The sequence below is a fragment of the Oryzias melastigma genome, linkage group LG6 (genome assembly GCF_002922805.2).
Source record: "Oryzias melastigma strain HK-1 linkage group LG6, ASM292280v2, whole genome shotgun sequence".
NCBI classification, from domain to species: Eukaryota; Metazoa; Chordata; class Actinopteri; order Beloniformes; family Adrianichthyidae; genus Oryzias; species Oryzias melastigma.
The window spans coordinates 28,220,966-28,234,198 of NC_050517.1; the positions used below are offsets into that span (position 1 = coordinate 28,220,966).

General features: G+C 39.1%; 1 long non-coding RNA gene across 1 annotated transcript; it reads left to right on the forward strand.

Annotated features, from left to right (window-relative positions):
- The first annotated feature begins 5,351 nt into the window (after nucleotides 1-5,351).
- Nucleotides 5,352-5,713, forward strand: LOC118598881. Its single transcript, XR_004948094.1, has 2 exons — nucleotides 5,352-5,416; nucleotides 5,572-5,713. It is a non-coding gene; the product is annotated as an uncharacterized LOC118598881 (long non-coding RNA).
- Nucleotides 5,714-13,233: the final 7,520 nt, after the last annotated feature.

A 13,233-nucleotide genomic window follows, 5' to 3' on the forward strand; every position in this document is an offset into this window, starting at 1 on the left:
TTTCTGAGTTTTGATCTAAGATCACCTCTTTTGTAAAACTCAAATTTTTAAAGGAGTATCACAGTAATTTTACTCAACCAAGCGCTGTCATAAATGGCAATTTCAAAGTTTACTGGTAGTAACTGGTTCTTTAAACATGGTCAAATGTGCATGCCATCACTAACTGATGAATGTTGCCATATACTAAGATGACTTGCGAGTATCTGGACAAACGGCTTTACCCTGGCTCATCTTGAAACTTTAGTTGGGTTCAGAATTTAAAGTGGATGCTGAAGTTAAAACCATCCACACTCGAAGATGGTGTTATCTACTGCACTTTGGCAGATCTGTGAATGTAAGATGTTTGGTTCTGACATTACTTTTCAATCTGAAGTGGCCTGTCCTGAAAGTGTGCACACATCCTTGGCGAGCATTAGCCAAGGTTTTGCTTGTAGCCTTGTCCTTGTAGGAATATCCTGTCAATGTCCTTACAAGCCGGCTTAATTCAAGGCCACCACACTTTAAATCTCAGTTTTTTATTTTTAAGTATTTGTGGCATCCAGCAATGCATGCTGAGCCACCCGGTACAAGCTGGTTAACAGGACAAAATCTGGAGTATACACGTAAAACCAGAGGAATGCAAGTATTTCAATATCAATGGTAAGAGATGTTTAGTTTGGGACATGTCCCATGAGTTTCAGTTATGCTGACACATTTCATTTGTTTTGACAGTCAAATGAGTGGAGTTGTTGCAGTATTTGTAGTCTCTTATTTTGTTTCATCAGATGTTTCGTACCCCAGGAATGCTTTACACTACCTGTCCAATGAAGCGTTGGTGTATTACAGGTGCAGATGAAATGCCAAACATCAGTCTTTAAGCCAAGTTTGAGTAATAAGGTTTGGTAATGGGTGTGTATTCTGGCTCCAGCTTTTTAGATCAACTTTATACGCCTCTGCAGCTCCTGTAAACTCAATGTCATGTCTTCATTTGCCCAGTGCATATTAAGAGTCTGAGCTCAATTTCCACCAATGAGATCCAGGGTGAAGTCCATTTACTCTTTTGTCTGTTTCCTTGTTTCAATTTTTCTTTCTCAAACCAAAAGGAATTTTGATCACAGCCTGAGCAACAACTTACTATGCATATACACGCAATTTCAGCTGGAAATCTGAGTTTTCCTGAAAATGATGTATTTGAGATTTTGTGGAAGTTGTAATGATCTCTGAGTTCTCCTGTCCAGAAGTCTCAACCTCTTAGGAGTCTGGCTAACAGCTCCCGTGTAAAATCAGCAACCACGATTTCCCAAAACCACTTGACCTGTAGCTGCTCCCATGTAGTCTGCCGCTCCATGGCCTGAACAAGACGCAGACGTCTCCTTTGATGGATAGGTGCTGGTGTTGTGGCAGAAAGTTCAATCCATCTACTGAAAATCAAAGTATTGTTCAAATCCATCGCAGTGTTTTTGAGTGAGCTGGTTTGTGTTCGCATAATTATGATTTAATGAAAACAGTGTAATCATGAAATTATTTTTCAACGTTTCTAGAAATTTGATAACATTTTGTGACAGTAAACTGCTTTGGGTCTTAAAGCAATACAGTTCTACACAAGTATGTCCCATTTAACATATGTTACAGTAGAGTCGTCAAAATACCTCTGAGGCAAAATCTTTGATTGTAAATGCTGTCGTCTAAATCATTGTTCATTTGAATTTCTGTGGTTACAACTCTGTTCACTTTGTTTTATTCATTTAACACAACTTTGCAAAAATGTCTTCCCTTTCCACACTTTTCTCACTTTTTGTTTTGTTGCACCATCCTCTCAACTTAAGTGTCGCAGTCTTCCACACCTGAAGGCTTTCATTTTATCACACAACTGCCTTTGGCTCATATATGTTCTTCATTTTGTTATTTTATCACCTTTTTTTGTTTTGTAATTTCTTTTCACTCTATTTACAGTTTTTCCATTCCGTTTTCATTTTTAGGGTTATTGATGTTTTATTCCATGCTTGGCTCTTGCGATTTCCAACAGACATCCAAGATTTAAATCCTTCTCACATAGCAGCCGTCTGCACATCGTATTTGATATGCACTTGTCAATCACTTGATCATGAATGAACCTGTCTTCTCATTTACAAGTTGCTGACAGTTTTTCTTATCTACTCAAAAGACTGTCCAGTGACTTTCATTGTGAATGTTCTGCTCATCTTAACACGTTTCTCAGAAGGAATGTTTTGTAGTGTGAAATAGTCATTCATCTTGTTAACAGTCATCATTCACAGAAACATTCAGAGTAGAGAAAATGGTTCAAATATCCGCTCCTGACAAATGTAGCAATAAAGATTTTTTTTCTGCACATATTCAAATTCCTAAAGTTTAAAACCAGTTCTGCAAGTGAATGGCAACATGAGTCACGAAGCACATCAAAGGGAGCAACTACGGCTACATTTTCCTCCCAGGAACAGTGATTTTGTGCAGAAAAATCACAATAAGGTGAATCTAATCCTCGTTGGCATTTGTTGTGTTCTCATCTTCCATTAAATAACAAATATTCCCCTCCAGTTCAACAGGAGCCACCAAACCTTTTGCCCTTTTTTGTGATTCTCCACACATGCCCATTATACTACAGCTTCATGATATCATCACTGATAGATCAGAGTGTTCCTAGACTGCATTATGCAGAATGCATTGGCACATAGAAACTTCCCATTGCAGTAAATCCCTATTTCAAGTAGGACTCCTTGTTTTGTCTATTTGCTGTTTTTTCCTTGAAGTTGTCTTCTGACTCCACAAGGGTCTTAAACCAAAGAAAATTCCCAAAGATGTTTTTGGTCAGCTTGGGACCTTCAGTTTAGTGCATTGTGAGTGTTACCAGCCAGAGCAGCTGCTTCAAGCAGACATAGGTAAGATTACGTGACTGCAGATCATCCTGACATCTATCAAGAACTTTACTAAATCCTGTAATTTTCCAAAATAAAACATCCTTTAGAACTCAACAATAAAACTGGAATTATATCTATGTATTCCTTGTGTGTGGCTCAGTTCCAATTGATCCATAGATTAATGCTGGTTCATTTCCCCTGGATTGCAGAACAGAACTTCAGACTGTTGAAATAAATTGTTAAAATTCCTTGCATTTGTACATTTACAGCAGCAATTTCATAATTAATCCAAAAATCTTTGGTTTGATACGGTTTGCCTCCCCAGTAGTCTCAGTGAAAGACCTTTCCTCTTGACTGAAGCTCCGGTTTGCTCATTCTGAGGAGGTTGAGAGGCTTCTATTGATTATATTGTAAATCTGTGACCGCTTTCCATGATCACTCTTAGCGTTCTTCTGCGACGCCTCAGTCGTCGTCTTTGCTGCTTTCCAACCCCACCAGCAGAGTGCTTCTAAAGTGCTCATTAAATTTTGATGTTTTGAGCAGTTTTTCTGCTTTAAAAAAATAGATGCTGGTGGTAGAAACTGCTTTGAATAATGAATCAAAAGTAGTGGTGTTTGTGTAAGATTATTCTTTTTTTATATATTTTTAACTTGTATTTAAGTGGATAGTCTATTATCATTTATCATTCTTGTTCTTTGTAACCTTAGTTAAAACTTAATTGAGCCTCTTCTGCTGGATACGGTTCTCAAAAAGATTTTTTTTTCTAATTAAGTTTTGACTGTTTTAAACTCCACCACGATTAGATTTTAAACTTTGTTAGGATGTTAATTTGTTGCCACATTAAAACTAAGAGTTACAAAGTAACTGTACTTCAATGTGCTACATAAAGTATTGTAAGTAAAAATTAATCAAAGAGCAATGACAAAACTTGGATAATTGGAGGTAATCAAATTGTTCTGATCTTTGTTTCCATCATGGTTATTGGTGAACTTGTATTTGAGTTTATACTTCCTGTTATTACTTCTCTCATGGTCTACCAATGTGGACACCAATGTTGAAAAAAACTGACCATCAGTTGCAACTGTCTTTGATAATCTGAAAGTTGCCTTGATAACTGTACTCTTGATCTCACATCTTGGGGGATTTTTGTGTTTGTTTACACATGCACAGGTGTAAAACTTCGACATTTCATGATCACACATTTCAGTTATGAATCTCTGCTCATCTCTAACTGTTCTTTCAGAAATGAACATCCCAGAGTTCAAAACTTAAGAAAGTCTTTAACAAATGTTTTTTTTGGTGTCATTTTATCTCATGCTGTAGTTGTAAAATCCCGTTTTATGCCCAGAGCTTAGAGCATCACTCTAAACTAGAAAGTTAGTCTAAAGTTCTGAGGGAATCAACTAATTTCATCTTAACTTTAAAGTAATTTCACCCACATGGCAAACAACTTTGGCATTTGTATTAATAAAGTACTATCTATGACAGGAAGTTGTCTCCATGGTAACCATGCCAAATACAATATTTCAAATTTCCCAAACGTTTGAGATCGATGCATCAAGTTGAACTCTTATCATCACACTAAAAACCTGATTTGTCCTGGAATTTGGAACATTCAGTGTCCTAAATGTCAATCAACACAAACCACAAGTTAAGAGGATCTAAAATCAGCCAGCGGCTTATTGTTATGGTAACAATGTGGGCGTGGAAAGCATTAACGATGATTGCTAAGGAAACAGAATGATAATTACTGACGTACAGACTTTTAAATTACTTCATATTTAGCTGCATACAAATGTTGCAAACTCTTCACCTTCATGGCTGTCATTGTTTTAAACAGTGGTTACAGTTAAAGTTGAAGGATGCAGTGGAGGACATGAGTGAAGAGGATAGAGAAAAGACAAAGATGGAAAGTTTCAACTTTATTATATTTTCTAAATTAAATTAATTTCCTTTGTATAGCACATTTCATATAAAATAAACAACTAAAGGTGCTGTACATAGCATAAAAAAGGATCTTATTGGCTGTGTTGATTATGATGCCAAAGTTGGGATTCACCTCGTCTAAAGACAAAGATTCATCAGTCACAGGTGAAGTCGCATTGCATCATTAAAGTCCCCCTCCATTAATAATTATTTTCTTTTTTAGTTTTTAACTTGTATGTGTGGCATATTTCTTATGAAAGAGAAAAAATGTAATAAAACATTATTTTAAGGATGTTTTGGAAACAGAGGCTTCAGATCTACATGAAATGTGACTTTTTAAGACATTTAGGTCGTGGGATTTTGGCTAAAAACTTCATAATCATAATTAAAACACTGCTGGGAACGTTTTTTCAAATAAAAAAAATCGCCATGGGGGCTTAAGTCCTCCCACACACGCATTATTATTTCTGTTTGGTAATTTGGTAATTACAAAACAAACCTGCATTGAACATATTTAAAACTCTCCTGACTGATGTTTCCATTTCCCTCTACGTCTTTACCTTTCTTTCAGGCGTTTTATAACGTACTTGGAACAGAACTAGCTATTCCAATAACAGCTGATGACTCCTGCTCAGGTTTGTTCACTTTCTTTTATAGCAAATTGCAACAACCTTCAAGGACTGTTTGTAGGAGGACTTTAGTGCTGCTCTGATAAATACCTGTTGAGTGTCGGAAATGTTGATTTCTAAAGCCTTGAAGTATTGGTCTCAAAAATGTTTTCTTTCACCAGAAAAGTGAAGGACAACACAACGACAAAGGCAGTTTGGTCGAGATTTGAAGTAGGAGGACACATTGCAAAAAATCCCAACAGTTTTTCATACATTGCATGTCTACATGTAACTCTCCTTTTTATTAAATATTTTTAGATTGCATATTTATATGGTTGCTTAGCTTTTTCCTGTATGATTAGTTGCTTTTGCAATGAAAATGGGTACGCTTTTCATGAAAACGGCAACATTTTTGTAGTTTTTAGGGAAATTCTGGACAAAATGTAGCTTTGTAAATCTAAACTGATGCATGAATTTCTCTTTTTTTTGGGACTGATGTGATTCACTTAGCTGAGAAACGTTTCTGTTCAGTTGAAGTCCAGATGTTCTACCTCAAGCTGGGACTAAAAAAATCTTTCTAGATTGCTACATTCACACTGGGCATGTGTTGCATGTTCAGGAATGCCCTAAAAGTGGTTTCATAAACTTATGCTGTGTTCACTCTGTGGGAGTGGCAGGGAGTCTTCTTCCTTTGTTTTTCTACTACTGCTCTACCATCTTGTAAATCTTGCTCCAGGCTTTTCTTTCAGAGCTCTATTCCCGTATATGAAAGACTGTGTTGTTTAAGTCTGGATGGGTACAAAGCACCATTATTTTCTTCTTCATGATGCATTTTCAAATTGTTTTCACCTCCATCATTTGAAAAGAGCGCTAGCTATATCCGACTTCTTGAGTGGTCAAACTTCAGCTGTGTGGCGTTCAAGCAGTCACATGTTCAATGAACACCGGTTTGTACGTAGAGCCAGGAAACAAAATTCAAAAGTTGCGTAGCGATTCATGGACGCAAGAGTTTTGAACGTGGAACCCCAAAACGTGGGTTAATGGGCATTCATATAGACTTTTCATTGAAAGCGGTCGCTCGAACGCCAGTTGCCAAATCCGGTGTGTCCATAGTTTCAACACAGGTGATATTGTACCACAGTAGAGCATGAATTTCCATTGCTATCTTAACTCAACACTACTTCTGTTAAATCAGGTCAGTTCTTACAGTATTTTTTCTTGTCGCTAGAGCTATTTGTAACTATTTGTACAATCTTTTTTGTTTTATTGAGAATTTGTTGTAAAGGATGATCATTTTTCCCCAGATTTCCACCGACATCAGTGTGTGACCTGACCAATGCGCTTTTGGAAGAATGATCAAATTCCTAGAAACACACTCCTCCTCAACTTTGTGGACAGCCTTCCAGAAGAGCTGCAGTAGCTGCAACAGGTGGACTGATATCATGTTGAACTTTGTGGGTTAGGAATGGGATGACACTTCAGTTCATATATGAGTCAAGGCAGGTGAGACAACACTTTTGGTAATATAGTGTATGAGACTTTTTGTTGGAAGTAGTCGCCGGTGTGAACACAGCATAAGATTTTTTTTTTATTTTGTATTTTCCGCTGACCTTTAGACAAGTTTTAACCTGATTTATTGAAACTTTTGTTTTATAAAAATCAAAGCTGCCACTAAGTCTGAACTCTTAGCTAAAACAAACTTCTCCAAATATTGATAAAAAAAATATATTATTTGCACCATAAAGAATACCACATTGATTTAGCAAACTGATCAAAGCAATAAAACTAATCCAGATTTTGATCCCATCATCATAAGTGACGTTTCTAATATTAAAAATCCATTAGAAGGAGCAGCAAAGAGAAATGTTCTCTGTGTAGCTTTAACAGGTGAATTCAACTGTGAAGGGACTCGGTTCTTTAGGGAGAATAATTTGCTTTCTCCAATGTTTCATGGCATCATGTGATTATGTGAACCCAAAGGGCATGCATGTCATTTTCCAGTGTTTGAGGGTTTCCTCCATGATTGCTCAAAGAAAAAAAAAATGTGCATCTCATCTGTATGAAGGCAGTGCAACCTTCAGTATTGATTATTTATGGTACAGCATGCGTTAAATGTCAAACTGTTCTGCATTTGAAGCAACATGTTCTGTTTCTGTTCATGATGGATCCTGACTGTGAAGCAGGTCAGAGCTCCATCCTTCACTCATTCAGGAACGAAACTTCCAATGAAATGACCTCCTTCATGTTGGGGGAGTGACTTATTTATAACCCCGAGGGGGCATTCAACCTTCCTCTGCTGAGCACCTTGACTTCAGTCTTGGACGGTTGATTTCAGCTGCTTTCACTGGCGAGCCTTTCCTGAGAAAGATGGCGGTGCAACAAAAGGAACAGGAGGTAATATTCTGTAAAGACAAAAACATCACGTCTTCAAACCAGATTTCCTTCATGAGGATTTCTGAGTTTAATTGACTTTGAAGGAGGTGAGGTCAGGTATTGTTGGACTCCCAGGGGTCTGTCTATACCGCTGGGAGCAGTGAAGCTGCAGAAAGAAGCGAAAGATTTCAGTCATCAGTGACAGCAACTCATAATTAATCTTTACATGTTAGCACAGGGAGCACCAACAGAGAAGCTAGCTTGAGTTCTTTCATTGGAGCAGACAGAAGAATGTGAGAAGCGTTTGGCAGAGAGAACGGAGCAGATGGATGACACGTCAGGCTGGATTCCCTTCAGAAATGGGAAGCCGTCCAGCAGAAGCAGCAGCTCAGCAGCAGCCAGTGGGGACTCCAGTCTACAGGATGAAGTGGAAACAAGTCAGGTGCTGATGGGACACAAAAGTGGAAGAATCGAAGTTTTACAGTGAAGTGTAAGAATGCTTTTTGGCATAAGTTACAAAAGAGGCAGGAAAAGTAAGTTCTTCAAGGGACCGTCTAGGCTTCCAAGTGTTGTGTCAGTTTTTTGGCTTTGTTTTCCTCCTCCCACCCCTCAAAATCACAAGCCGTCATCTGTCTCCATTTTAAAGTCCCACTCCAGTCATATTTTGATCTATATTCAGAACATTCCCAGTGGCTTTTTTATGATTATGCCTTTTGTAGCTAAAAAAAAAAAAAAAATTGTCATTTTTAAGACATGTGTCGTCTATCAGAAATTCCCCTCTAAGTTGTGGTGGGGAATGTTGGTGTGGTGTTGTTGGCTGCATTTCCCATCATCCATCTCTTTACACACACTCCTTCTTGTGCACAGCCCTCCACACCCCCAACCTAATATTACCTGTGCAATGACTGACAATGATTTGAATACAGAAATATTCAGAAATGTGCAGAAACTAAGAATGGCCGACCGCGCTTTTGTTTTTTTGCCCGTTTTCCCGATATAACAACATCTACTATCTAGTTATAATGAGAAAATAGCTTTGTTGTGATAACAAAGAATACAGTGGGGCAAAAAAGTATGTAGTCAGTCACCAAATGTGAAAGTTCTTCCACTTAAAAAGGTGATAAAGGTCTGTCACTTTTTATCATTGAAATACCTCAAATATGAAAGACAAAATGAGGAAAACAAATAATTTCTTTGCAAATTTTGGTGGAACATAAGCATTTGGTCAATAAAAAAGTTCACCTAAATAATTTGTTATATACCCTTTTTTCTGTAAGGAATCAAGGTTTTCACAAACTGTTGCTGTTATTTTGGTCCATTCCTCCATGCAGATCTCCTCTAGAGCAGTGATGTTTTGTGGGCAACACGGACTTTAAACTCTCTCCAAAGATTTTCTATGGAGTTGAGATCTGGAGACTGGCTAGAACATTCCAGGACCTTCTTATGAAGCCACTCCTTCGTTACACGGGCAGTGTGTTTGGGATCATCCTGAAAGACCTCGCCATGTTTCATCTTTAGTGCTGATGGAAGGTTTTCACTCAGAATTTGACAATAGATGGCCCCATTTGATCTTTCCTTTACACAATCATGTTTTGATCCATATTCGTCCTGGTTTACTGAAAAACAGCCCCAAAGCATGATGTTTCCACCCCCATGCTTTTCAGTAGGTGCTCTTTGGATACAACTCTGCATTCTTTCTCCTCCAAACAGTTGAGTTCTTACCAAAAAGTTCTCTTTTGGTTTTATCTGATCATAGGAAATTCTCCCAATCCTCTTCTGGATCATCCAGATGCTCTAAAAAACTTTAGACGGGCCTGCACATGTTCTGGCTTTAGCAGGAGGACACGTCTGGAACTGCAGGGTTTGTAGTGTTACTGATGGTAGTCTTTGTTACTTTGGTCCCAGCTCTCTGCAGGTCATTCACTTGTTCCCTCCATGTGGTTCTGGGGTTTTTTGCTCTCACCGTTCTTGGGATCATTTTGACTTCGTGGGGTGAAATCTTGCAGGGAGGCCCAGTTGGAGGGAGATTATCAGTGGTCTTGTTTGTCTTTCATTTCCTAGTAATTGCCTCCACAGTTGGTGTTTTCACACCATGATGCTTACCTATTGCAGATTCAGTCTTCCCAGCCTGCAGGTCAAGGCCCAATCTGAACTCTTTCCTTCTCCCTAGCCCTTGCCCCTTCCCCTTCATTGAGCCCTCCAAAGGGAGAGTTATGAAAAATTGTGTCTAATATATCAAACGTAACTTTCGTCGATGACTTCATCAATAGTCGACAGTCCGCTAGCTTTAGCGTGGAACTTCCAGCACTTAAAATATACATAATAACATCGATTTTATGACTTTAACAAGGTCATGCTAGAACAAAAAGTGACTACTTGCATTTAAATGTAAACTTCTGCTGGTTCAAAATGCACCCACAAGAAGAAGCACGACGTGGTTTAGCCTCCCAGTGGAGGGCCTTGTACCCCTTTGTAGGGTGGGATTTAAAACATACATTTCCTGGACACACTTACACTTAAACTCACCCTTCAAGTTGAGGGGAATTCGGATTGGGATCAACACTTTTGCTCCTGGTTTTGATAGACAGCTCTTTGGTCTTGGCCATAGTGGAGTTCAGTCAATGACTGAACCCTAAAAGCCCAAACCGCTCACAACGGGTCAAATGACAGAACCCATAGCCAACAAAATTCCCTTCTTGGTGCATTCACTCTGGAATTACCAAAACCTAAACAACTTACAAATTGATTAATTTAATGGAGCTCTAACTCAGGCAGAGATTGTGCATAATTGTTGGTCATAAACAGCATCCAAATCATCGTCGCTGTTTGAGGAGAAGGCGTAGATGCGGTTGTCATTTTCATCATGAGGGTGTCAGGCCGTCTACATGTTTACAGGATGATGCGTGAGAGGGGCATTGCATGTCACTCAGGACTTGGACTTGGTAACGAGATGGTAGATGTCGTTATCAAAATGAGTTTAGTTGATTGAAATCCCAATTTTCTTTATTTATCCTTCATTGTGCCACAAGAACATTGTTAACAGAACAAAACCAGGATAGTCGTTGGAGTGGGTCTTTGACAACTTTCCCACAGTTCACACTCTCACAGCAGCTCTGCCGGCTCCGTCATGTTCTCTGTATCTCTGGTGCATCTTTGCCGCCGGGGCGATCATGACGAGTCTCATTTTACACCCTTCAGAGTGGTGAATGCGGCAGCCTCATCCACATTTGCATGTCCTCGGGATGATTTATTGTTAAATCATGTGACATGAGAGACGCAGCAGTGGATTATTCAGATCACTGATAACCCTCTTTTAAAAAAAACTGTGAGAAAGAAATCATTACAAGGCAATTAGTCAGTGGCGGGTGTGCTGGAAGAGGCAGCTCCAAATAATGAGTGTCGTGTGCTCCAGCTGGGTGTGTGCTTTGGCTGCTGCCCACCTGGCAGAGCAGGAGAGTATAGGATGTGTTCGCCTGCAGCTCCGGACTCACACTCACAGCAGCTCCGAAAGATTCCTCCCCAAAGGGCCCGACGTGCTGAACTTCTGAACCCACGGGAGGACACACGAGCCTCCACCCACACACAGAAGAGCTGTGGACATCTCGCAGACCGCTCTGCTAAAATAAGCCACAATGAACTTCAGCTAATGATCCTGTTAACATGGCAATTATGGCTGCTAACCTTTGCATCACAGCCCTCAATGCAAAAGAGCCAGACAGACCATTAGTTTTTTCCTCTAATGAAGAAGAAAATGTGCAGTTTGATCCAACAAGCTGAGATCATTAGCTGATCTGCTCTTTAGCGCGGGAACCATCAGTGTGTTTAGGACAAACGTGGAGCATCGGCTGAACTTCAGAAACTCTGAGCCTTCATTTGTATTTACTGAAAGTGACACGGTTGGGTTAAAACGCTTCAAATTGACGGAAAAGATTTTTCCAATTAGTGTGAAGTGGTGTCCTCTCAAAATAATGCAACATACAATCCAAATAATAAACGAGTAAATAAGTAACCAGTAAAAAAAAGCAAAAAAACTACAAAATAATCACAAAGTAGCGAGAGTATTTCTAAGTGAAATGATACTTTTTTCTCTAAAGTACTTTAAAGACCCACTCTAATGAAAATTGTATTTTTGATGTTTTTAGCATGTTCTTGTGGCATTTTTTGTCATGGAGAACGTATTTAAAGAAAATTTTGAAATTCACCAGCTCAGTGGCCTTGTGGTAGAGTGTCCGCCCTGAGACTGGAAGGTCAGGAGTTCAAATCCAGGCCCAGTCATACCAAAGACTCCAGAAATGGGACCCTGTGCCCCCCCCTGCTTGACACTTGGCATTATGTCGTTGGATGGGGGGGGGGGTCTAACTATCAAATGTTTCCCGAGTGCGGCTGTGTCTGCAGCTCACCCCTCCCTCAGGGGATGGGTCAAATGCAGAGAACAAATTCCACACACCTAGGTGTGTGACAACTAATGGAACTTTAAAAAGTGCTTCTTAGTATTTCTTTATTCAAATCAAAGTGAATTAGAAGCAGAAAAAAATAGCAAAATTGAAGGAAACACACTAGGATGGGCCAGAAAATCCCTGCTCCACTCCATTCTGATGCATCCACTTGCAGACAAATAGATCCATGTACGTCTTTGTTTTCCTCGTCTGAGCTGGTAACTGGATCAAAACCGTTCAAAACTGCTCACCTTTTTTGTTGCACCGGTAATGATAGGTTAAGAATGTGACGGGCTGTTAACTAGCAAGAAAATGTGTAAACGGAGAGCTCTCAGCAACAGGGAGGGAAATGGGTGGGCGGTTCGTACACGCCAATAGTCCCACCCACAATTCAGAGATTCTAATGAGCTTTTGCTGTTCTTTTTTTTTTCCTTTAGCTAAAAACAGCATCATTATATTTAAAGGAAAACATTGAAACAAGAGAGAGATGATCGGAGTGGATCTTTTGAGCATTAATGTGTTAATTCTGCATTACATGACATGTCTAGTAACATGAATTAGAGCCGACGAACCACCTAACTGTCTGAAGTAATGAGATCATGGGGCAATAACGAAAATGCCACAACAATATTTGTTTTGTTCGTTTTCTGCTTGTCAGTCATTTTGAGCCTTTTTTCAACTTAATGAGCCAAACTTGCTTGCAGGCATCATGATTTCAAACAATTTTCCTTCATTTTTTTTCTGCTGTCTGTCTTGTTTTTCTACACAAGTGTAGTGATTCTAATAAGTGGAATTTGCTTTAGTATGTCTGGGGCGCACATGCCTCAGGTTCTTTATTTGATCTCTGTGTTTTTACTTTTTACACAGTTGAAGGCCTAAATTTTCATTTTTATGGACTTAACTGACTAAAGCTGAGGGTTAGTGCTTCAATTATTCCTCCAGTGCTTTCACTTTACCAAACCAACTGTTTTATTAGCAGACATTATTAAACTACATCGCCCCCTCACTTAAATTTAAATTGCTCTGGAGAACATT